The sequence below is a fragment of the Nycticebus coucang genome, chromosome 13, assembly GCF_027406575.1.
Source record: "Nycticebus coucang isolate mNycCou1 chromosome 13, mNycCou1.pri, whole genome shotgun sequence".
Taxonomy (NCBI): Eukaryota; Metazoa; Chordata; class Mammalia; order Primates; family Lorisidae; genus Nycticebus; species Nycticebus coucang.
In genome coordinates, this window is record NC_069792.1 from 4,369,602 (window position 1) to 4,395,028 (window position 25,427).

At 39.7% G+C, this 25,427-nt stretch overlaps 1 protein-coding gene across 2 annotated transcripts in view; it reads right to left on the minus strand.

The window, feature by feature from the left end:
• The window catches only part of RB1CC1 (RB1 inducible coiled-coil 1), a 93,997-nt gene extending 80,159 nt beyond the window's left edge, over window positions 1-13,838 (minus strand). For both annotated transcript variants that reach the window (XM_053558601.1, XM_053558600.1), the window contains exon 1: window positions 13,450-13,838. The gene's annotated coding sequence lies outside the window, so the exon portion shown is untranslated. The remainder of the gene's footprint in view (window positions 1-13,449) is intronic.
• Window positions 13,839-25,427: the final 11,589 nt, after the last annotated feature.

Below are 25,427 nucleotides of genomic sequence, written 5' to 3' on the forward strand. Positions count from 1 at the left end.
AAGAGGGAAAAAACAATCTAACTCTGACCTAATCCAAACAAAGAATAGATAAAATGGGCCTTGAGATGATAATTACTTGAAAAAAAAAAAATGACAGTTACACATGCCTCACTCCTCTACTGCTGTGTGTGCGTTGCAGACAGAGTGGTATCATCACGGCTCACTGCAACCTCTAACTCCTGGGCTCAAGCAATCCTCCTGCTTCAGCCTCCCAGGACTATAAGCGAGTACTGCCATGCCTGGGTAAGTTATTTTTAGTAGAGACCAAATCTTGAACTCTTGAGTTCAAGGGACCCTCCTACCTTGGCATCCTTGAGTGCTAGGATTATAGCTGTGAGCTACCAACTCTAGCTCTTTTTTGTGTTTTTAATTTCCATAAGTATCAAATAGTAGCTCTATTTTAAAAAAGAAAAAAAAGTCCCTAAGTAGAATTACAAAAACAGAAAAATAAAACTTATAGAACAATTCCAGAGTTTCTGCACCCCACCAACAGATTAAAAATGACTAAACAATGCCAGAGGAACTATTTCACAAAAGTTCATTTTATGAAAGATGCATCTAGGAGTTACATGCATGCTAAAAATTATCTACATTACCCCCTCCCATAATTCATGTTACACAAAGATCTTTTATTTTTCTCCATACCTATTGGTCATCTTTTCTCATATTGATGGAAAGAAGTAATTGAAACACACTAAAATAAGTCATTCACAACTGTTTAAGACAAAGCTAAGAAATTTTCTTTACCATAATAAAGAAATTTTCTTTACCATCTTATCTCAAAGAAAATCAACATGTTCTTATTAAGTCTGAACCTGGCATATCAGTTCTCAGCGTATCATATTTGCAGGTAACCATGAACATAAACAGAACAGACAACTCATGCCTAACACATAGAGACTATGCAGACCACCCTATATTCTTGGCAAGACACATACTTTATTAAGTGAAGGGAAAACAGAAATAATTGCAAATACAGTGAAAATCACAGCTTCCTTTAAGTAAAGATGAATACACAAACTTCCATTTTGCACCAACACCTAACCAATACAAAAGATACTCTAGGTCAGTGGTTCTCAACCTTCCTAATGCCGCGACCCTTTCATATAGTTACTGTGGGTCGCGACCCACAGGTTGAGAACTGCTGCTCTAAGTTTTCTTACTCTCAGCCTTATTGTTTAACAAAAGCCAGTCACGAAAACCAAAATGTTTACCTGAGTTGAATTTTCCTGGATTTGTCCTAGATGAATTTTCCTGGATCTGTCCTAGATGACACCCAAAGTGCCCATGTACTCAAAATTCTTTAAGATAAATTATATGCATAAGAATCTTTCTTTGAAAAAAAAAAAAGCAGCTCTTTCTTAAAGCACTGTATAATCTTACAATGTGTAAAAGGCTAGATCTGTAATATCAACAATAAAAAGTACTCACCTGCATAATAAGCACTCTTTCCAATCAAAACAAGAGGATATCATCTCATTATTATTCACATAAATAAGTGACTTTTCTATCACCTACGTATCTTCATAAAGCTACCTTATCAAGTTCTCTCTTCTTTACCTCAGTTGCTATACCACTAAAGTCTTAAAAAAAAATAAACTTTCTATCTTGAGCTGTTATTTCAATCCTGGATTACTAATTTTTAAATGGCATGTAATAGTTTCATAGCAAAGTATGATTGGTAAAGATTTTTTTTAATACTCCCTAGATTGGACATAAGGGAATAGAAATATTAAAGTGTGTAAGCAAAATGAACGCTTACAGATTTTAATTGAAAAGCATAGCATGTGTATAAAATTAAAGTAACTACTCCAGGCAACAGGATGAATAAAATATATACCTTTATGCTAATGTTTTAAATTATCTTTTATTTAAAAGAACTGCTTTTATTTTTGAGACAAAGTCTCAATGTTGCCCCAGGCTAGAGTGTGGTGTAGTCATAGCTCACAGCAACCTCAAACCCCTGGGCTCAAACAATCCTCTTGCCTCAACCTTCCTGAGTACTGGGACTATAGGTTAGAGCCACCTAGTACAGTTAGTTTTTCTATTTTTAGTAAAGACGTAGTCTTACTCTTGCTCAGACTGGTCACCAACTCATGATTTCAAGTAAACCACCCACCTCGGCCTCTGAGAGTGAAAGGATTATAGGTGTGAGCCATAGCACCTAAAAGAAATGACTTAAGACCTATATAAAGGAAAATTTTGTGTAATCCAAGTCAAAGTTATAAAATTTTATTGAATTGCATCTTCCCCAGCTGATCCATGAGACACATGGCTTTTATTATCAATGGAAAAAATATAGATTAAAATTATGAAGTCTTCCTAATCAGTATACAATCTGTAAACTTCCATTACCACATCTGCAACAGGCTCATATGGCTGAAGTTAAAAAACAGGTTATTTAGCACAACAACTTCACAGTAAATATTCCAAAAATGTTACCTAGGAGCAGGAGCTAACTCTGTGACATATGTGCAACACAAAGCACCCAAAGCACCTGCTGGCTGGGCGTCCGCAGCTCAGTGTTAAGGCCAAATACACTGAGGCTGGTGGATTCAAAACCAGCCCGGGCCTGCTAAACAACAATAACTGCAACAAAAAAAGAGGCAGGTGTTGTGGCAGGCGCCTGTAGTCCCAGTTACTCGGGAGGCTGAGGCAAGAGAATCTCTTAAGCCAGAGGTTCTCAATTAGGAAGGTTGAGAACCACTGGCTTAAGCCCAAGAGACTGAGGTTGCTGTGAACCATGGCACTCTATCCAGTGACATAGTGAAAAAAAAAAAAAGCATCTGTTGACTGAACAATTTCACAAAGCAAATGTAGTCTTCCAATGCTATCAGTAGTAGCCTATGTAAATAACAAAGCACAGTTCAAACAGCTAATTTTTAGCAGTTTATTAGCCAACGTATTCCAAGGCTCTTAACATTAAAAAGTAAGTAATCAACTTGGTTTAATGTGACTGACTGTCTTGCGTTAGGAAGTACTTCCCAGTTCCACATTAACAATTACTAAGTCTTGGGCGGCGCCTGTGGCTCAGTCGGTAAGGCGCCGGCCCCATATACCGAGGGTGGCGGATTCAAACCCGGCCCCGGCCAAACTGCAACCAAAAAATAGCAGGGTGTTGTGGCGGGCGCCTGTAGTCCCAGCTACTCGGGAGGCTGAGGCAAGAGAATCACTTAAGCCCAGGTGTTGGAGGTTGCTGTGAGCTGTGTGAGGCCACAGCACTCTACTGAGGGCCATAAAGTGAGACTCTGTCTCTACAAAAAAAAAAAAAAAAACAATTACTAAGTCTCTGTACCCTTTCTTCTACTTTATTTCCATTGTAAATTAAATCCAGTGTTTACTACTGCATACCTAGGCTCTGACAACTACCTAGCTTAGCCCCTTCTACCTGCAGATTCTAGCTCAAGTCCATCTTGGAAGATACAAACAACTCGACCATCTTCAGTCCTCATTTCTCTTTTTGAGACCAGGTCTCATTCTGTCCTCCAGGCTGAAGTGTAGCCACAATCATAGTTCACTGCTTGAAACTCCTGGCCTCAAGCGATGTTCCTGCCTCTGCTTCCTGAATAGCTAGGATTATAGGTGCACACTACCATGCTAGGCTAATTTTTAAATTTTTCATAGAGTATGGGTCTTGCTATTACCCACGCTGCTCTTGGCCTCCCAAAGTCTGGGATAATAGATACGAACCAGCACACCTGGCCTGTTAAGTATTCTTTTAATGTTACTTTACTTCTTCAACTAAAAAGATTTAATAACATCCACTCAATTAAGTATAAATTCCTTACACTGATACTCCACTGTTTCCCTTCTTTGGCTTAATTACCAAGTGATTTAAACAGATCTCCTAGGCCAGGGGAGGAGGCTCACGCCTATAATCCTAGCACTCTGGGAGGCCAAAAAGGGTGGACTGCTTGCGCTCAGGAATTTAAGACCTACCTGAGCAAGAGCAAAACCCTATTTCTACTAAAAGTTGAAAAACTAGCTGGGTGTTAGGGCGGGTGTCTGTAGTCCCAAGGGCAACAAAGTGGGACTGTCTCAAAAACTAAAATAAAAATAAACAAAGCGCCTAACGTGAAGTGACCAAGTCTCGTTTTTTTCATATTTCTACTTATCTCATTTCACAACTTCCAATTTTTCGCCCTCGGTAGAGTGCCATGGCATCACAGCTTACAGCAACCTCCAGCTCTTGGGTTTAAGCGATTTTCTTGCCCCAGACTCAGGAGTAGCTGGGACTACAGGCACCTGCCACAACAAACAGGCTATTTTTGGCTGCAGTTTATTTTTTTTTTTTTTGAAGCCAGGTTCAAACCCGCCATCCTCGGTATATGGGGCCGGCGCCCTACTCCCTGAGCCACAGGGACCTCCCAACACAACTTCTAATTTGTAACTAACAACTCAAATATCCTGTTATGCAGTCTTCCCCAAAGTACTGGCTGTCAATGATCTGTTCCTGAAGCAGTTACAGCTCAGATTTAAAATCCCAACTAATCAAATAATAGTGCTTATATCCAAAACATAAATAAATGCCCTGCTATGCTTTTTTTCTTTTTGCCACTTGCTAACTACCTTACATTGCCTCAATTGTATTATAAACATGGTAGGACCAAGCCCTTGGTCCTACAATATACCACACTTCGAAACAGAGTGGGCAGTCAATAAATGTTTGAGGCCAAAACTATGGATAAGGCCTCCTACAAGAACCCAAACTGTGAAATCAGAAAGAAAATGACCAGAAGACATAGTTTATGTACAAGTGCCTATATAGGGTGTCCCTAAAGTCTGTGTGCAATTGACAAGGTAATACTCTATTTTAAATTGCACCCTGTATACTAGATATCAAACTAAGATGATCTAATTTAGTTGAATACTCTGCTTTCCAAGTAGTAATTGTTTAAAACATTAAGCAAAGGGGCATTTATTTGGTCACCCTAAAATAAGAAACTTGGTCAGAAATAAGAGATGTGGGTTTTAGTACTAAATTAACTTCATGCCTTTAGTCCTGTGATCTTGAGTTACTCAATTTTTACAAATCTCCATCTCCTCATCTGAAAAAAGGGGTATACTAGATGATTCTTCCAATTGTCTATAAAATGCCATACAAATTAGACACCAAACCCAATTCTAACATATAGTCACTGGAACAAATATAAATTTTAAAAACTTACTTTGTGTGCCAATGACCAAAGAGGAAAAAAAGCATGTGCTATCCGCTTTCTAAAAGCTCAATCACATAAAATGAACATATGCAAAAGTTATACTGAGAAAGAACGACAAGAATTTATATAATGATGCCATTCCAAAAAGGGGGGGTAGAAGACATGTAAAATCAAGTTCCAACTAGAAATACACCCTCGTTCATCTTGAAAACTTAAAAGGAAAAACTTAGTAAACCACTTATTTTAAGAAAACAATGATTTTTTTATTTTCTCTATACATATACATGTGTTTATTTGGTTTCCACTTTTTGCCTTCACAAAATTAAAAAGGCTTAAAATTTAGTAACATTAACCATGTTTAAGATAAGGACTAGAAACAAAAACCTTGCAAAGAACCAACGAAGATAAATACATTCGGAAAAGAAATCAGACGATTGCTGCAACGAAATATTGAGCAATAATAAAAAATAATGCAAAAAAAGTAACATTCACATTGTCAGATAAAAGTATGTCTATCATAGAATGCTTTAAAAACAATGTTTTTTTTTAAAAAACAATGACTTTAAAAAGTCAATCCTTAATCAAATTGGAACTTTGGGCTTGCTAATTATGTACATTTTCGCCTATGTAAAATTCATTAATCCTAAAAATGAATGTCTATGATCTAGAATTAGTTACTATATAAAATTATAATGTACAAGCATAGAAATCAACTGTTGTTGAAGGAATAAGAAATTTTCGCCTCATTTGTGTTTTTGAAAAAAAAAGAAATTAACATTATAAACCTTCTATCAGTGGTGCTCAACTTTCCTAGTGATGCGACCCTTTAATACAGTTTCTGTGGGTCACGACCCAGAGGTTGAGAACCACTGCCTTATATAAATAGCCTAGTACATTAAGTATTGCTTTTCACCAAAAAGTTAATATTCCTAAAATTTAACATCATGCTCATTTTATGTAAAATCTGTTATAAACTAAACTATTCTTAATATTACACAAGTTAACACAAAACAATTCTGAAAAGTAACAGGTTGGTGATTCAACAATTAGTGCTTCAACAATTGATGCGGTATTTTCTTTTCTTTTTCTTTTGAGACAGAGGCAGGAGAATTGCTTCAGCCCATGAGTTTGAGGTTTCTGTAAGCTGTGACGCCTCAGCACTCTACCAAGGGTGACAGCCTGAGACTCTGTCTCCAAAAAAAAAAGTTTGTTCAGATTAGTGATATATTTATTATTCAGTAAGAAAACCAAGTTATAGAATATACCATGAGATTATGTTTATGGATTGTATTTTTTATAACTAATGCAGAGGCTATATGTGTATACACAATCATTTTAAAAGTCCAAAACAAATTAGCACCACTCTTTTCAACACTAGCTATCTCTAGATGCCAGACTTTAATTTTCTCTGATTTTCTTAAAAATTATACTTATAGTCTGAGAGGAAAGCTTATATCCATTTTTAAAAAGAAAACAAGGATAACCCTGTATGTATTACAAAAAAATAATCTGAATTTCCTGCCCTAGAAGTGCTGGTCTAACCAAGAAAACAAGACAAAGATCCCCATCTGTTTTCCCTCTTTCAGCCCCCAATCTGAGTTCCACAGGAACTCTGCCTCCCCATATATAACTCTTTCCCAAATGGTCATTCACATCAAGTTTTTCAATTGCTCTCTTTACATATTCACATGAGGGAGAAAAGAACTGTGAAAAAACATGAGATTTAGAATAAAAAGACTGATTTCTAATCCTGCCCCTTCTGACTACGCAGCCTTGAATGATTGCTAAGATTAAAGCTTTAAAATTATGAGTTTAATCTCCAAGATCCAAAAACTTCCAAATTAACGCCAGTTTATCTTTGTAGAAATATCACCAACTACTCCCCTACATGAATTCTAGACCCTCACTTTACATATTCCTGCCAAGTAAACTTCCAACCATCTCTTTCTTATCTGAATTTTACTCATCCTTAAAAGTCTAAGTATGGTCCTATTACCACGTCAGGGAAGTTGTCCCCTATCACAGATGGTCCATGATATTCTTTTACCTTCCTCTGAATTTACAGAGCTCTTAACTAGTGATAGTATGGTAGCAAGAATTATTTTACACAAGGGGAAAAAACCCATCACACATCATGAGACATTTGGTACTCCTTGGTCCTTCTGGGATACAGTCAGGTATAAATGTGGACAAGAAGGGAGATGCATTTTTAAAAATACTGATCACCCTGCATATAACTCAAGATGTATAGGGATAACACCTGAACCCACAGGAAAAGAACTAGAAAGGATCATGAATACTCATGAAAAACTGGCTATGCACCTTATCAACTGGAAGTTAGTTTACAATTTCCTCGTGAAATGCTACCACCATGATTAGGTCAATCATTCTGACATTACTGTCAACTACTATAATATATTCAAAACTTAGAATTAGCCTCTTTATATAGAAAGATGATGGCAGAAAACCCCAGCTGATAATTTCTGACCTTCCAACCTGAAGACATTCATTCACTAATCACCCAATATATCTGGGGACAGGGGTTGGGGCATCTACCATAAGCCGGATACTGTGCTAAGGTGTCTGGAATACAAATACCTTTAAGTTTATTTTTAAGTAGAACACGAGACTTGGGTGAACTCAATAAAGTGGACTAAAAGTTTCATTAAAAAAAAAAAAGGCATTTGAGAATCATTTTGCCTGATTTTGAATTTGTAAACTGTAATTCTTGGCAATTCTATCTCACTGAGGGGGTCACTGGCTGCTGCATCAATGCAAATACTGTCCACTACAAATGGAATGCCAAGGTTGCCCAGGGACTGAAAACCAGGTGTCATTCTCTCCAAATCAGATGTACTCTCATCTGATCCTACCCATTCTCTGCCAAGAAGAAAGAAGAGACAGAAAGAAGGAAACAGGAGTAGGTCAGGCATCTGCTTCACAAGTTCCCCAAAAGAAAACCTTCGTAAGTCCAGGGTCTCTTAAATATGTGCCATACCTACAATTAGACAAGCCACTCCATGAAAGAACAGTACCAAAAGAATGGCGATAGCTATTTAGAAAGTTAGTACACCAAAGACAACAAATTGGGAGGTAGAAATAACAGAATAGGAATATTTTGAAAATAGAAAACCTCTTAATTTTTTTTTAATTTCAAAATTTAAAAAAAGGGATACAGTTTTGTTTTTGTTTTTTTGTTACATGGATAGTTTTTATGATGTTTATATAGTGTGCTCATCACCTGAACAGTTTTTACTTGTCCCCCCAATCTTTAATTTCTAATGTCTTTTACTTCTCTTGGGAATACTTTCAAAGCAAAAATACAAAATGGTTTGGAATATACTCTTTAGATTTTTTTCCCCCCTAGGTAGACAGGAAGTGTATGTATATATACAATTTGGTTTTATAAAAATGAGATTTTACCATGTATAAACTACTATGCACTTGCTCTTGGACTGCACAATATAACACAGAAATCTTTCTATAGCAGCACATACCCATTTTGGTGTCCTGCTATTCATGAAAAACTATATAAAAATAATTTTGGTGAGAAATTTTTATTTATAATGAATACTGAGTAAAAAAAAAACATTAAATTTCTATACAGAAAATATTTAATTAGCATGACTCAATATAAGACACAGCAATATCTAAAAAACCTGAACATACCTAGCATTTGTAGTAAAACAATTACTGGAAACATTAACTGAACTGGTGTTTCAACAGATACACTGGACAGTTACTGACAATTATTACTAAAGAATAAAAATAGAAAAATGATCTAGATGGTCCCAAATCAGCTACAAAAAAATAGAAATGGGGTGGCGCCTGTGGCTCAGTAAGTAGGGGGCCGGCCCCATATGCTGAGGGTGGCAGGTTCAAACCCAGCCCCGGCCAAACTGCAACAAAAAAATAGCCGGGCGTTGTGGCGGGTGCCTGTAGTCCCAGCTGCTCGGGAGGCTGAGGCAAGAGAATCGCTTCAGCCCGGGAGTTGGAGGTTGCTGTGAGCCGTGTGACGCCACGGTACTCTACCCGAGGGCGGTACAGTGAGACTCTGTCTCTACAAAAAAAAAATAGAAATGGATCATAGCATTTCCATCCTTCGGCATAATTACAAGCCAATAAAAAATGAGAACTGCAAACAGCAAAATCGTAAGTTGAAAAATCGTTATTTCACAATTTTCAGATCACTCAATACGCAGCTGTGAGAGCAGAAAGAAACTAACCAAGTAAAAAAAGAGTGCTTGGAGACAAGCGGAACCTGAACTTCACAGATGGATACAAAGAAATGCATCCTTTCAGAGCCCTGAACAATGGGGGTAAGTTTACAGGCAAATAAAGTTTATTAAGTCCATAATAATGAAAGAACTTAAGAAATGTGATAAATGTGATAAGTAATCACTACATCCTTCTATCTATTACCTATAGCAGTTAGATTGACTCTGACTATTTAGCTCTCCACAGTCTCCTTGTCTAAACTTTTATCTATTCCACCATTTTAAAGCAGTCTGCATTTGTCATTTGCCTTCTTTAAAATTTCCATTCACTATTTTCCATAAATAAAAAACATACATAGGGCAGTGCCTGTGCTCGGTGCGTAGGGTGCCAGCCCCACATACGGAGGGTCGGGGATTCAATCCCGGCCCCAGCCAAACTGCAACAAAAAATAGCTGGGGCATTGTGGCAGGTGCTTGTAGTCCCAGCGACTCGGGAGGCTGAGGCAAGAGAATGGCCTAAGCTCTGGAGCGGAGGTTGCTGTGAGCTGTGATGCCACAGCACTTTACTGAGGGCAATGAAGTGAGACTCTGTCTCTTAAAAAAAAAAAAAGAAAAAAACATACATAGTCTCTCTTGTTGATTGTTACATGGCTGAAGGTAATAGTATGTGCTTCAGCAGTTCAATTAACATTTCAATAGGGAGTGAAAGAATCTGGCTCCAACTACTTTTCTGCCTTTGCTGGCAACTCGCCTCTATGCCTTACTACATGCAGGGTTAGAATACATTACAGCTTCCTTACTAAGATAAAAGCCTAAATACCTGTAGAGCTTCCCAACTCCCATCCCTTCCCCCCTCCCTCCTACCAGTCCAGCTTAGGAATCTCTTCAATTTTCGCTGTATGTGCCATGCATTCCAGAGCCTTCACACTTACTGTTTCTTCTGCCGAAAAATGTCCTTTCATAATACAGTCACACATTTAGTCTCCATACTACTCCTGGGTCTTCACCCAAAAGTCTATTAGTGGGAGGGATGTATAAAACCAGATGATCAGCAGGTACAAAAATATAGTTAGATACAATGAACAATATTTGACAGAACAATAAAGCACAAAAATAACTAAACGAATGAAATTAGAATGTTCCTAACACACACCCCCAAAATGGTAAATAACCCGAGGTGATAGATACTCCAATTATCCTGATTTGATTAATTCATACTATATGCCTACAGCAAAACATCATTATGTACCCGGTAAGATATATAGCTACTGTGTACCCAGAATGATTAAAAAGAAAAAACAAAGTCAATCAAGGAGGTGTTCCCTGGCCACTGTATCTAAAGCTTCATTGCTCCAACCATGACAATCTATATCCTCTCCTTACCTGCTTTATTTTTCTCCTTAGAAATTATCGGTCTCTTGATGAATCCCCAACAATAAAAAAAAGTATATATATTTCAAAAACAACAAAAAAAAGAAATTATTGGTCTCTTACTCCCTGTTTTTCAATTAGATTTTTTTTGCCTTGTTCACTGCTGAATCCCTAGCACTTCTAGAGCAGTGCCTGGCAACCCGCTGGTACACAATAAATACCTATCAAAACTCTTTGAGGTGCCCAGGTCATTTTTAAAGTTAGGTGAAGTGATTTATTCACATCTTCTCTACTAATACTTCTCACCAACTCTTCTACACCCTATAAAAGTCCAAATCTGGGCTCAGGGCCTGTAGCTAAGCGGCTAGGGCACCAGTCACATACACCACAGCTGGTGGGTTCAAATCCAGCCTGGCCCTGCCAAACAACAATGACAGCTCACACCTTGAGACAGGAGGGTTTGAACCTGGCCCTGGGCCTGCTAAACAACAATGACCAACTGCAACCAAAAAATAGCCAGGCGTTGTGGTGGGCGCCTGTAGTCACAACTACATGGGAGACTGAGGCAAGAGAATCACTTAAGCCCAGCCCAAGAGTTGGAGGTTGCTGTGAGGTGTGACGCCACGGCACTCTACGGAGGGCAACATAGACATACACACACACAAAAAAAGTTTAAATCCCTCCATATCAACTTCCAATAATACTCATAATTGTTTTTATGGAAAATGCCAACTTCCTTTCTTTTATAGGGCAAGAACAATTTCTGAAGCAATCTTACATTCTTCACAAATGGTAAATAAAAGGATAGTAAATGTATGTGGAAAGTATCACTAAAAAAAACAGGTGTAATTATGTTTAGAAAAGTTATTACTTGAATGAGGACATTTTCTGAGCCATTCTTTTTAAAAACAACTCCACATCTGGAAAGTGAAGATGCTAAAACACTTGCTGCATGAAGACAAATTTAAAGATAACCTAAAAATCAGAGGCCAAATAAAAGCTTTTCTCAGGCTTACATAATTAAAATCTGGGTTCAAAACTGTGCCTTTCAAAAACAGAAGTCTTGTGTCCACTACTCTTTTGGCTTTTATGAATCTTATTTGCTAAGTTAACCTGAATAGCATTTTGATCTTGTGTTTGTTGTTAAGGGCCAAAAAACCTCTCAGAATTAAGCATACTGCTTTTGTGTCTTCCCTGTCATAGAATAACAAACATGTAAAGAATTAGGCCCATAAATAACAACTTTGATTAACATAAAAGAGTCAAAATAATTTAAATAAAATTATCCGTAAAATGCAGCCTAAGTCCATATCCAATTTTCATCAAGAGATCTATTAACATAAAACATTACATGCCTAAAGCATCACTAACATAAAAATCTAGGTTTTGAACACAATCGTAAACACTAAAGTAAAAACATCACAGGCACCTTATGCAGAAAATAAATTCATTCATGCTATATTTTGTTATTACGTTAAATACAAACAAAAATATTTTCACACCCCAGTAATGGTCAGCTTATAGATCCACTAATCCATAAAATAAAATCAGACACTTCATTCAATAGTCCTCTTTTTTTCATGGTGATATCTGGTCAGAAGTGGAAGGATGCTCTTTTTATCTTCTACCGAACTATAATAACATCCTGTTTAAACGCACATTTATGTCTATTTAATTACAAGTCTCCCAAACTGGTAACTTTAAAAACCTTCGGATAAATCATACAAGCTCCACCAACACACATAAAACTAAAAAACCATACAATGAAATAATTAACAAATAGGCACATTTTTAATGTTTATTAGGAGACTTGAAGAGTACATTCCCATCTAGCTGTATGCTTTGGAGCAAAATGACTCTTTTTCAACAGTGAGCACATTAGTGTTCCTTAGCACCCTGACACATAACCACTTTATGGTATGATCACACTTGAAAGAGTTAACGATGGAAAAAACTAGATTAAGAAACCATGAACAGTAAACGCGGCCCATCTACGAGGCAGTGAAAGAAACTATAGGGATGGTCCATTCAGAAGCTGCCATTTCTCCCGTTAATGTATTTTTTGTTTTTACTAAGTTGTGAAATCAGCGTGCACACCCATCTAAAAACTATCAGTGGGGCGGGCGGAGGCTGAGTCATTCCTAGGAGTAACTTTACACCGATCCTCGCACTCTGGGGTCGGACAAAGATATCACCTCTCTGTTCCTCCCGGTCTGTGCGTTTCGTTCGGCCTCAGCCCAACTCCAGTCTGTTTCTCAGTCCATTAGGGTTGAGCCTTGGCAGCGGTAACTACGAGTAAGGATGCGTCCCGGTGGGTCTCAGCGTCTCACCCTCAGCCACTCCCGCGACTCGGCCGGGTGCTGCCCGCGGCGCGCACACGGAGGACCTCGGGGTCCCTGCCAAGGAAGCCGCAGGCAGCCCCTCACCTAGGGAGCCCGAGTATTTTTTGTTTTTACCCCACACCTCCCGAGGCACCGAGTCGAACCGCTTTTGTGTCCACAGGGGCCGTCATGCCAGGAAAGCAGCTACAGGCCAACACCTGCTGGGCCCGGATGACCCGGGGCTCGCAGACGCGCACACCTGCACGCGGGCCGGGGTCGGGGCGGCCGAGACCCCGTGCTCCCGGCCCACTGTGCCGAGGCCGGCCGCGCAACAGCAGTGCCCAGATGGGGGAAGGGGATGCGGGCGGCGGCAGCACCTACCCGGCAGCGCCTCCTCCTTCGCCTGCGGCAGCAGAAGAGCCAACGACCCCCGGCACCATCTTCCGCCGCCGCCTAGTCCTCGGCGGCGGCTACCAACCGCCCATTCGGCACCGCCAACCGACTCAACCGCCGGGGTCCGGGGCGCCTATCCGCCCGCAGCGGCCCGAACTCCAGCCGGCAGGGAGGGGTCGGGGCGGAGATGAAGGCGATCAGGCCCCTCGGCTCTGGGTCTGGGGCCGGGTTACAAGGGGCCGCGGCCAGTCAGAGCCGAGGGGCCCTGTCAACTGAGGGACCCCGAGGCAGCACCGAAGGCTCGGCAGGGCCGCGGACACCGCCGCGACTGGGTTTGTTATTGTCGACTCCGTCTCTTCCTCCGCGGAGCATGCCGGGAAACGGCTCGCTGGGGGGAGGGGCGTGCCAAGAAAAGCCGTCTGCGCAGGTCCGGAAGTCAGCGGGCTGATGGGAAGTGGGCGGCTCCGCCTCCAGACGCTTTTGTCCGGTAGGGCGAGTTGCCTGTCCTGCTCTGACCCTGGGAGATTTTTTTCCCGGCGGCCTGTTGCGGTGCTCACCGCCGTCCCGGCGCGGACTTTGCCAAGGTGAGCCTGACCTTCCTTGCCCCAGCGAGTAGGCCTGGACGAAGGCCCACCCGCTAAATTTTGGATCAGCCCCACGGGAAAGAGAACTCGCCCCCTACAAGCCTGTCTCGGAGGAGTGGGGCCAGCAGAGGGTCTGGTGTCCTCGTAGCCTGTCCCTGGGCCAGCCCACGGACCAGGCGAACGTCTATGACGGGATAACTTACCGAGAAGACTGCCGGTTGGGGCTATCCTGCCACAACCGCCCCACATGCCCCGACCGCCGAGACTGCTGGCATCTGGCCAGGGTCTTCTGGTATCTCAGCTAGGGCGAGGCGACGTAATTTTTCTCAGGCTAGGTAACATCCAAGAGAGAAGAGAGCCAAGGCTAGACAAATTGGGATGAAAAGTAAACTCGACGACGACGTTTTCAGCCTTATAAATACTGAAGTATCATAGTCAATATAGTGGTTTTGCGGTTAACGTGAGCGTTCTAGAGGATGGGAGACAGTTTCAGGGGAATCTCGCATTTCTGAAAATGATCAGTCACAAGCAGTAACTTGAAGACTTGAAGCCACAAGGCTTGAGTATTAAAATCTGATAAACAGATGTTACATGTATAATTACACACTACTTTTCAGATTCCTGTAATGTACACGAGTATCTGGTCTGAGTAAAAGCTTAGAATGCTACCTCTTAAGTCATCAGGACTTTGGACTTGTGTTTGCAAAAATGAGCGGCAGAAGAGGACACTATATTGAACAGAGTTTACGTCGTTCATTTGTTATGTGAAGACTGGGAAACACTCGTAAGCAAGAGCAATTTTCAGTTTCCAGCCCTTTGACTTGATATCTTAAAGTAATGATTGAGAGGGGCTTTGGTTTTATTTTATTTTTTTTCATCTTTCACTGCTGCATATCCCAGAGAAATCTTTATGATCTTGGGAAAGCCGTTTTTTTGTTCAGTTTTTAAGCCGGAATTTTATTACACCATTGCAGCAAGATAGATCAGAGATGTGAAAATTAAGCACTGAGTTATATGCCGTAGGGCAGCGGTTTTCAACCTGTGGGTCGAGACCCACAGGAACTGTATTAAAGGGCAGGGGCATTAGGAAGATTGAGAACCACTGCCGTAGGGGAAGGTGTGAACTGGCTAGACTGAAGAAAAGAATTGATTTTACTAGGCACACGGAAAATGAGTAGTGAGGAGGAGTTGGCCAAAAAATTGTATAAGAAAAACACAATGAGGCCTCTGACAAATGTAAGTGTGTGTACTTCCTAATTATCATGACATTTATTGTTACAAATACAATCCAACTTAGAATGTAAAAATATCTTTGGAATATGCCAGTGGTAATCTACTAATTAATGAAATGTTTCTCTCAGATTTTTTCCTTTGGAAAACTAATTTAATACTGACCTTCTGTCTTAATCATAAGCTGCAGTAAATCACCAGAAATGACTGGTTCATAACTGAAAGGTTTTTTTTTTTTTTTTTTGAGACAGAGTTTCACTTTGCTGCCCTTGGTGGAGTGTTGTGGCGTCACACAGCTCACAGCAACCTCTAACTCCTGGGATAACTGAAAGGTTTACAACTCTAATGTAAATGTTTTTTTTTTTTTTTTTGTAGAGACAGAGTCTCACTTTATGGCCCTCGGTAGAGTGCCGTGGCCTCACACAGCTCACAGCAACCTCCAACTCCTGGGCTTAAGCGATTCTCTTGCCTCAGCCTCCCGAGTAGCTGGGACTACAGGCGCCCGCCACAACGCCCGTATATTTTTTGGTTGCAGTTCAGCCAGGGCCGGGTTTGAACCCGCCACCCTCAGTATATGGGGCCGGCGCCTTACCGACTGAGCCACAGGCGCCGCCCTCTAATGTAAATGTTAAGAGTTTGTGTGCATCTTTAATTCTTTCCTGGGGCTAAATGAAAATGCATTAACATTAATTTTATTATATGTATATGCAAGTATCTAGAGGAAGTACTATTAAAGTTGCTAATAGTGCTTTCTTCAGCAGCACATATACTAAAATTGGAGCCATACAGAGAAGATTAAAGTTACTAATACATGTATACATAGTAATAAGTCATGACAGGTTATTTCCTTCATATCAAGCCTATTTAACATCCTCTACTCTTCCTTCCTTCATAAATAAAAACAAGAACAAACAAAATTCTGCAACATTACTTCCTTATAAATCCTAATCCTTAGGCTACTGCACTTTTTTTCACTGAAAGCTGCAAGCAGATTAACAGGGACCTCCAAATCATCACATTAAATAAACAGTGCTGAGACTTTATTTGAACTTTGTAAAGCATTTGCTATTTTAAAATTACCTAGTCTTTAAATCTCGCCTTCACTGTGCTGACTTTCTTTTGGCACTCCAAAGTCTCTGTCCTTTTCTAGTCTTCTACATTTAAGGATTTATAGTACTGTGTGAATGATGTAAAGGTAAGGTGCTATGAGAGATTAGGAAAGTCTTAATACCAGCCCCAGCACATTTATTACAATTTAATAGCCATTTTAGATGCTTTGATAGATTTACAACAGGGAAGAAGAATGTGATTGTCATTAGGAATATGGAAGGATTAAACAATCTGCAACAAAACACTGTTAAGTACTTCAAATCAGTTCATATATATATATATATATATTTTTTGTTTTTTTTTTTTTTTGAGACAGAGTCTATGTCACCCTTGGTAGAATGCCGTGGCATCACAGCTCACAGCAACCTCAAACTCTTGGGCTTAAGCTAGTCTCCTTCCTCAGCCTCCCAAGTAACTGGGAGTAACAGGTGCCCACAACACCTGGCTTTTTCTGTTGTTGCAGTTGCCATTGTTTAATTGGCCCAGGACCATATTCGAACCCGCCAGCTTGGGTGTATGTGGCCAGTGCCCTAACTACTGAGGAGGAGCGCCTCCCAGTTCATATCTTTTAAGTCCTATTTTTCCTTCAGTTCTCAACTTTAGCGTCACTTTCTCAGGAGTCCTTTCCTGACATGCCTATAATTCCCTTGGATTCTCACATTGTATCTTTCAGTGTGTAACCTGACTATAAGTTCTCTTTTAAAAGATGAACTGTTTCTCCAGTAGTTGGTGTACACTAGTGTGCCCCAAAACTTGTTCAGGCCCTCAATTTATGCTTGGACTAACCTACTAGTCTTACTTATTTACTCCATCCAAGCCTAGTCTAATCATGTCTTTTCCCTTACAGCTTTCATTAGTTTTGTTTTGTATACTAGATAAATAAAAACTGAGCAGTTTGGCATGGTGCCTTGTAGCACAATGGTTAAGGCATTAGCCACGTGCACCGGCGGTTTTGAATCGGCCTGAACCAGTTAAACAACAATGACAACTGCAACAAAAAAAAAATAGCTGGGCGTTGTGTCAGGCACTTGTAGTCCCAGCTACTTGGGAGGCTGAGGCAAGAGAATCACTTAAGCTCAAGAGTTTGAGGTTGCTGTGAGCTGTGACGCCACAGCTCTCTACCAAGGGCAACATAAACTCCATCTCAAAAAAAAAAAAAAAAAAAACTGAGCAGTTTAAACCTAATGATTAAATCCCAACACATCTCTCAGATCTCCCAGATCTCACTTTTCCTCTTTATACAGGTCCTATGAGTTCCTTCATCTGCAGGACTGCTCTTCTCACTGGTTTACCTTTTGAAATATTCCTAAAGTTTAAAGTTATCCACTAAAATACAGCTTTGACGTCAGTTTCATCTTCTAGATAGTCTATTTGATCTGCTGTATAACACAGCTGTAAATGTCTATCTCCCTGTTAAGTCTGTGAAACACTTAAGATTAGGAACTATGCATTATGAATTTTTAAATTCCTAGAACGTTATGGAAGGTTTGGGACAGTCAGCAGTTAATATTCACTGAATGTAAGTTCTGCAAATATTTACATTGAGGGTCAGCTAGAGAAAGCCGCTGGAAAATTCCTGCTCTCAAATATCTCAAAGGCTAGAATGATGGGCCATTCATAATTACATGGCATTAATCCTTTACCAAAATACATTCTGGGTATTGGGAAGATCATGGTATACATCTTAATAATGTCAAATCTGCCTCATTTGAGATTTCATTCAGCACATGCATTAGGTATTTCTCAAACAACCAGTGTCATTACCATAATTTTCTTTTAGGTGAAGTACAAACAATCAGAAACCTTGATTCACATAATATGGTTTTATTCAATGTATGATTCACTTTTGTCCATTTTTAAAGGGGTCAAGAAAACCTGTTTTGAAGATCATAAGTAATTTGGTGTATATAAGGTCATGCACTGTTTAGAGGCTGCTGCACTGTGTTTATTAAGTTAATGTTTTCAGTGGTATTTACAGACCTTAAAGCTGCCATACTCCAGTTGTTGGTACTCCCACATGTTATTAATTATAATGATGACACTTAGCTTATGAATGACTCTCTTCAAAGCTACTGATGAGCTTGATGAGCTCATGAGCAACACTAAGGCTGCAACAATGCATTCAGGAAAATACTTCGAACATGCTTAGTTTCCCCAAATATTTAAATCAATAGATTGAGACAAAACATTTGTAGTCATTTTTCACATTAAAATATGGATGACATCTCTTTAGCATCACATTTTACTATGTTCTTGTCTCATTATTTTGAAGAGCTACTTAGCAAGATGTCCAAAAGTAGAGCGACAGTATTTCTGGCATGTCTTAAAGCAGAAATCAGTCATAAAGATACAGATGTAGAATTGACTCAACTATCAAGTGGTGGTTGGACTGCAAGTTGTGGCTTTCTAACTTCTTGGGTTAAGAAATACAAGTTAACATTGTGCTTGGGTTATACACATACAAGAAAAAAATATTTGCTGCTTGTGATACTCTGATATTTTCTATTTTTTTCACCATGATAACCTTCAACCACTGAATTGGTTGTACCACCATTTAATGGTTTGAAAGACATTAGATTCAATGACTTAGGCCCCAGACATTGAGATTCTTTGTTCCTGATTTTTCTACTAGTTGGTGATTGTGTTTATTTTATTTTTTTGATTGTGTTTATTTTTAAAAATAACTGAAGCTCAGGAAATACTTAGATACTAGATGTAGATTTTACATTTATCAACCTATTTAGTTGTCCTAACAGCTCTATTCAGTTTCTGTGAATTTTCTCCAGTTTTACAGATAGAAAATGAGGCATGGAGAGGTTGTTGCTAATTCAATGTACTTCCTTATAGTATTTGGTGTTCTTCATCTAATAACTGTTAGGGCCAAGATTTGAACCCTGGTAATCCAGTTCTGTAGCCTGTATCTTTAAACACTACCCTTTATGCTGCCCCTTTATTTGGTGTCAGTCCTGCTGGGGAAGAAAAAAAGTGAAAACTTAAAATGGCTAGGCATACTACTCGGGAGGCTGAGGCAAGAGAATCACCTAAGCCCAGGAGCTAGAGGTTGCTGTGAGCTGTGACACCCCGGCATTCTACCCAGGGTGATGGGTTGAGACTCTGTCTCTGAAAAAAAAAAAAAAAAAAAAACATGGCTCAGACATTGCCTAACAATTGCAATCAATGTAACCTGGCTTATTGTACCCTCAATGAATCCCCAACAATAAAAATAATAATAATAAAAAAAAACGTGGCTCAGCATAGACAAGAGAATGTCTCAGTCTCAGTACTGCTGGCATCTGGGACCAGTTAATTCTTTTTATAAGGGGCTGTCCTGTGCATTTTAGGGTGTTAAACAATATCCCTGGGCGGCACCTGTGGCTCAGTGAGTAGGCCGCCGGTCCCATATGCCGAGGGTGGCGGGTTCAAACCCAGCCCCGGCCAAACTGCAACAAAAAAATAGCCGGGCCTTGTGGCGGGCGCCTGTAGTCCCAGCTACTTGGGAGGCTGAGGCAAGAGAATCACGTAAGCCTAAGAGTTAGAGGTTGCTGTGAGCCGTGTGACACCACGGCACTCTACCTGAGAGCGGTACAGTGAGACTCTGTCTCTACAAAAAAAAAAAAAAAAAAATATCCCTTCTTCTACTCTGTAGATGCCAGTGGCACCCCAATTATTACAACCAAAAATGTCTCTGGATATATTGTAATGTGTTCCCAAAGGGAGAGAATCAGCCCCTTTTCCAGAATCATAAAGCTGTATAAAGCATGGTATGGTATGTGGCTTTATAATGAAATACTATGTAGCCATTACAATTATGTTTTAGAAAAATATTTAAAGACAAAAAGGAAAATATCCTGAATTAAAGAGTTACCATATAGTATTATTTTTCATATTTTAACATCTCTGAAATCAGTGTACATTTTACAGTAGATGGGGGTCCTACAGTCTTGTTGACCAATTGCCATTCATTTTCTGTGTGTGCAAAGCATTTAATAACCACTTTAGGCAAGTCCTAAAGGTAATAGTGAAACATTCTTTTAAACCCCAAAAGCAGGGTGGGAGAAGTGATCAAACATGTTGCACAACATTCCCAAAGACAGTTTCAGGGCCCAGTACATAGCTTTAGTTCCTCTATAGATTCTTTAAGGCAATGATTATAGTCAGTGCTTCCATGGCTCAAAGGAGAAATTGTATGGAAACCCCAGACAACTTCTGAGCCAAAAGTAATTCAGAAGAGTTATATTATTTTTAAAATGATGAAGTTTTAGAAATAACATTTACCAGGCTCAGTGCCCATAGCTCAGTGGTTAGGGCCCTGGCCACATGTGCTGGGGCTGGTGAGTTCCAACCCAGCCAGGGCCTGCTAAACAACAGTGACAACAATAACAACAACAGAAGGTGCCCCTGTGGCTCAAGGGGCAGGGTGCCGGCCCCGTGTACTTGCAGTGGGGGGTTCAAACCTGGCACCGGCCAAAAAAAAAAAAAAAGGCCGGGTGTTGTAGCTGTAGTCTCAGCTACTTGGGAAGCTGAAGCAAGAGAATCACTTAAGTCCAAGAGTTTGAGGTTGCTGTAGCACCACGGTAGTCTACCAGGGGTGACAAAAGAAACAGTCTCAAAAAAAATAAAAATAAAAATTTACCAGCATTTTTAGTCAAATTTTCCTTTTTATGTATGTACAAAGGCAATTATAAAAATGTCTAATAATGACATCTAACCAAGCTTTTAAAAATAAGCACAAAATGGCTCGGCACCTGTGGCTTAAGCGGCTAAGACGCCAGCCACATAACACCTGAGCTGGTGGGTTCAAATCCAGCCCAGGCCTGCCGAACAACAATAATGGCTGCAACCAAAAAATAGCCGGGCGTTGTGACGGGCATCTGTAATCCCAGCTACTTGGGAGGCGGAGGCAAGAGAATCGTTTGAGCCCAGGAGTTGGACTGTGAGCTGTGATGCTATGGCATTACCCAGGGCGACAGGTTGAGGCTCTCTCTAAATGAATCAATAAAATACAAAAATAAAATTTAAGTGTTTTTTCCTTTCTCTGTGTATTTTTTCTGCACTTTACAAACTACATTATCTTTGAAAAATGTCTCCTTAATCTTTTCTAACTTAAAGTGATTCTTTTATCATATAATGAAAGTTTTTTCCAGTTTGCTTAAATCCGTTTGTTTTAATACTATTATTTGTTTTTTTTTCTTTATCAAATGATCCCTTTGTTTTAGTCAAACTACCTACTCTCTGTGCATGGCAAATACTTTCCCAATAATCATATCTTTATTAAAAGGAGCACTGAACTAAATGTCTAGAAATCTGGGTTCCAATCCTACCTCAGCATTCTTCATTGTTTCCTTGGTGACCCCACTTTCTCTCCCTACTGTCCATCAAACTGCTCTATTCTTAAATTCCCAATCCCCACCCCTTCCCAATTCTTCTCTGCATGGTAAACAATCTCACCTCCTACATCACTGAGGAAATAGAAGCCATGAGAAAAGAACTTCCTTGCTCTTCTGCCATGAAATCTGCCAGGCTATTTGCATCTACACTTTTCCCCACCAGTCACTATTCTGTCCCTTCTATTTAAGGCAGTCGTGGGCTTTTGACTCCATCCCATTTTACCATCTCATTCTGTCATTCTGTGGAACCACTTGGTAAGTGCAAAATTTAGTTCATGTGTGAAATATTTGACGGGATTTAAGTATATTCAAAAATGAAAATTATCCTGTTTTGTTACTATTCATTTAACATTAAAAAAATAAGGTACATCAGGGCAGCGCCTGTGGCTGCACCGGCCCCATGTGCCGGAGGTGGCAGGTTCAAACCCAGCCCCGGCCAAAAACTGCAAAAAAATAAGGTACATCAGTATGATTAATAATTATTGCACCTCTTGCAGATCTTTATTTTATTAAAATTCACTTACTGTTAGAACTTATTTACATAAAATGACTTGTTAACAAAGGATGAAAAGTTAAAACTCTTAGATATAAAAAGTTGAATAGTTGAGCTTTTTTCCTTTTGGTTTTCTTTCTTTTTTTTTGCAGTTTTTGACTGGGGCTGGGCTTGAACCTGCCACCTCAGGCATATGGGGCTGGCACCCTACTCCTTTGAGCCACCACGGGCACCACCTGGTTTTTTTTTTTTTTTTGAGACAGACTCTCACTATGTTGTCGTTGGTAGAGTGATATGGCATCACAGCTCACAGCAACCTCAAACTCAAGTACCTGGGGCTATAGGCCCCACCACAACGCCCAGCTATTTTCTTGTTGCAGCTGTCGTCACTTTAGTAGGCCCGGGCCAGGTTCTAACCCGCCAGCCTTGGTGTATGTGGCTGGTGCTATAACCACTGTGCTACGGGCGCTGAGCCACATTTTTGGTTTTCTAATATTTCTTATTTTTTAGCTTTTACATTTTTCACTGCTTGATTATATTAAGTTTCAATGAAATTTTTTTACTATCTCTTTTCCTTTTTTGACCATTACTGTGTCATTATTACTAAAACTAATTTATAGCAGAACAGGAGTGTTAAAAATTACCTACTCTGGGTATCAAATACACCAAGAGCTCTGGGCTCTTCATTTTTTAACAAGCTCTAGGGAGAATTCTAATGCAAATCATGGCTTTAAGAAACAGAGGACTTATTTCTAAAGATCCTCTCAATCCTACTAACCCTTCTATTAGTAGTTGTCACCGCCTCAGATAAATCCTAACCTTACTCCCAAAGCTTTCTGTGTCTTTGTAATTTGACCTCATTTGTCAAATGTCTTAATTTTTAAAAATATGTTTATGTATTTTACACACAAATGGATCATAAATTTGGTTGCATTTTGGGAGTTGAAAAATCTGGAGTCTTATTTGGATGTAGACAGTCGCTTAATAACTATAAATTCAAGTTCCTTGTTTGAAAGTGGTGTTGGCAGTATTAACTTTAGCCGCTTCACAGAGCTCTGTAGATTAGCATGAAAGCTGCACATACAGCACACGGTCACTGACATTTAGTCCCAAACAAATTACACAGTGGCCACTCAATACTTTTTTTGAAAACTGCAACTCTAGCAGTTTTTAAATTTATAAAGTGTTGTGTAGGTATTTTAGTACAAAGCTATATTTGAAATATTTTTTAAAAGAATTATCTTAAAATCTATCCTAATTTTACATCTTTCTTACCATTTGCGTTCCTATATTACAGACTTTTTGCCTCCACCCTTTCAGTGCTTTACACCCAAAGTTCTGTGAGCAGATCAAAGAGAGATGTGGCTATGAAATGTTTATCTTTTCCTTTCTGTATTTAAGGCTTCCAAGAACAATTTTATACTCCTGTTTTGTTTTTTTTTTGGCCGGGGCTGGGTTTGAACCCACCACCTCCGGCACCCTACTCACTGAGCCACAGGCGCCACCCTATACTCCTGTTTTAAGAAGAATTATCTTTTTGAAAATACCAAACATCACCAGGAGATAAGCTGAAATCACCAGTTTTTTGAAAGGTTCAGCCAGCCCTTCTTAAGAACTACAGTATGCATGCTCTTACCACAGTAGTACAAATTCAAAAGAAGTAAAAATATGAACATCCACATTAAGTGATTTAAAAAATTTCCCTTTTCCTTGGGGCGGCGCCTGTGGCTCAGTCGGTAAGGCGCCGGCCCCACATACCGAGGGTGGCGGGTTCAAACCCGGCCCCGGCTGAACTGCAACCAAAAAATAGCTGGGCATGGTGGCGGGCTCCTGTCGTCCAAGCTACCCGGGAGGCTGAGGCAAGAGAATCGCTTAAGCCCAGGAGTTGGAAGTTGCTGTGAGCTGTGTGATGCCATGGCACTCTACCCGAAGGGCATAAAGTGACACTCTGTCTCTACAAAAAAAAAAAAAAATTTCCCTTTTCCTATTTCATGTAACTTTAGAAATTTTTACTTAAAAACATATTTTGGGAGGTGCCTGTGGCTCAAAGGAGTAGGGTGCTGGCCCTATATGCCAGAGGTGGCAGATTGAAACCCAGCCCCCGCCAAAAACTGCAAAAAAAAAAAAAAATTATATTTCTATATGGTAGCAAGGAACAATTAAAATGCAAATTGAGGAAACAATTCATTTAAATTAGCATCAACTCTTACATATATGTATAACGTACACAAAACTATTTTTGCATTATGTATACTGAGAACTATGCAAAATTATTGAAAGAAATTAAAGATTTCATTTTTATGGATTAGAAGATTTACTATTAAGGTAGCCATACTTTCCTAATCTACAGATTCAAGAAAAGCCCTACCAGAATCCAAGGTAGCTTTTTACGGATGACACACTCATCTTAAAATTCATATGGGAATAAGAAAGAACCCAGAATAACCAAAACAGCTTAGAACAACTGTGAAATACATTCCCCAATTTCAGATTTACTATAAGTCCACAGTAATCACGATAGTGTGGTAGTGGCATACAATTAGATGGGATATAATTAAGAGTCCAGAAATGAACTGTTAACATTTAAAGTCAGTTGATTTTCATCAAGGGCACCAATGGGCACAGTGGCTCACACTTGTAATCCTTATGCTCTGGGAGGCCAAGGCAGGTGGCTCACCAGAGCTCAGGAGTTCAAGACCAGCCTGAGCAAGAGAGCAAGACCCCATTTCTACTAAAAATAGAAAAATTAGCTAGGTGTTGTGGCTGGCCCCTATAGTCCCAGCTACTCTGGAGGCTGAGGCTAGAGGTGCTCAAGCAATCCTCTAGCCTCAGCCTAGATGTTTCAATGGAGGGAGAGTACCAAGATATTTAAATGGAAGAATAACCTCAACAACTGGTCCTGGGAAAACTAGAAATCCACATGCAAAAGAATGATGTGCTGCTCTTCTGTGTACCTCAGACCACATACAGAAGTTAACTCAAACTGGATCAAAGACTTAGCAGCTGAAACTACAATTTGTAAAAGAAAATATCAGAGTATACGTATTTGTGACTTTGGATTACACAATAGTGTCTCAGTCAACAAACACAATTGGACCTCATCAAAATCAAAAAACTAAAAACAGTGGATCATCTCATAATCCTAGCACTTTGGGAGGCTGA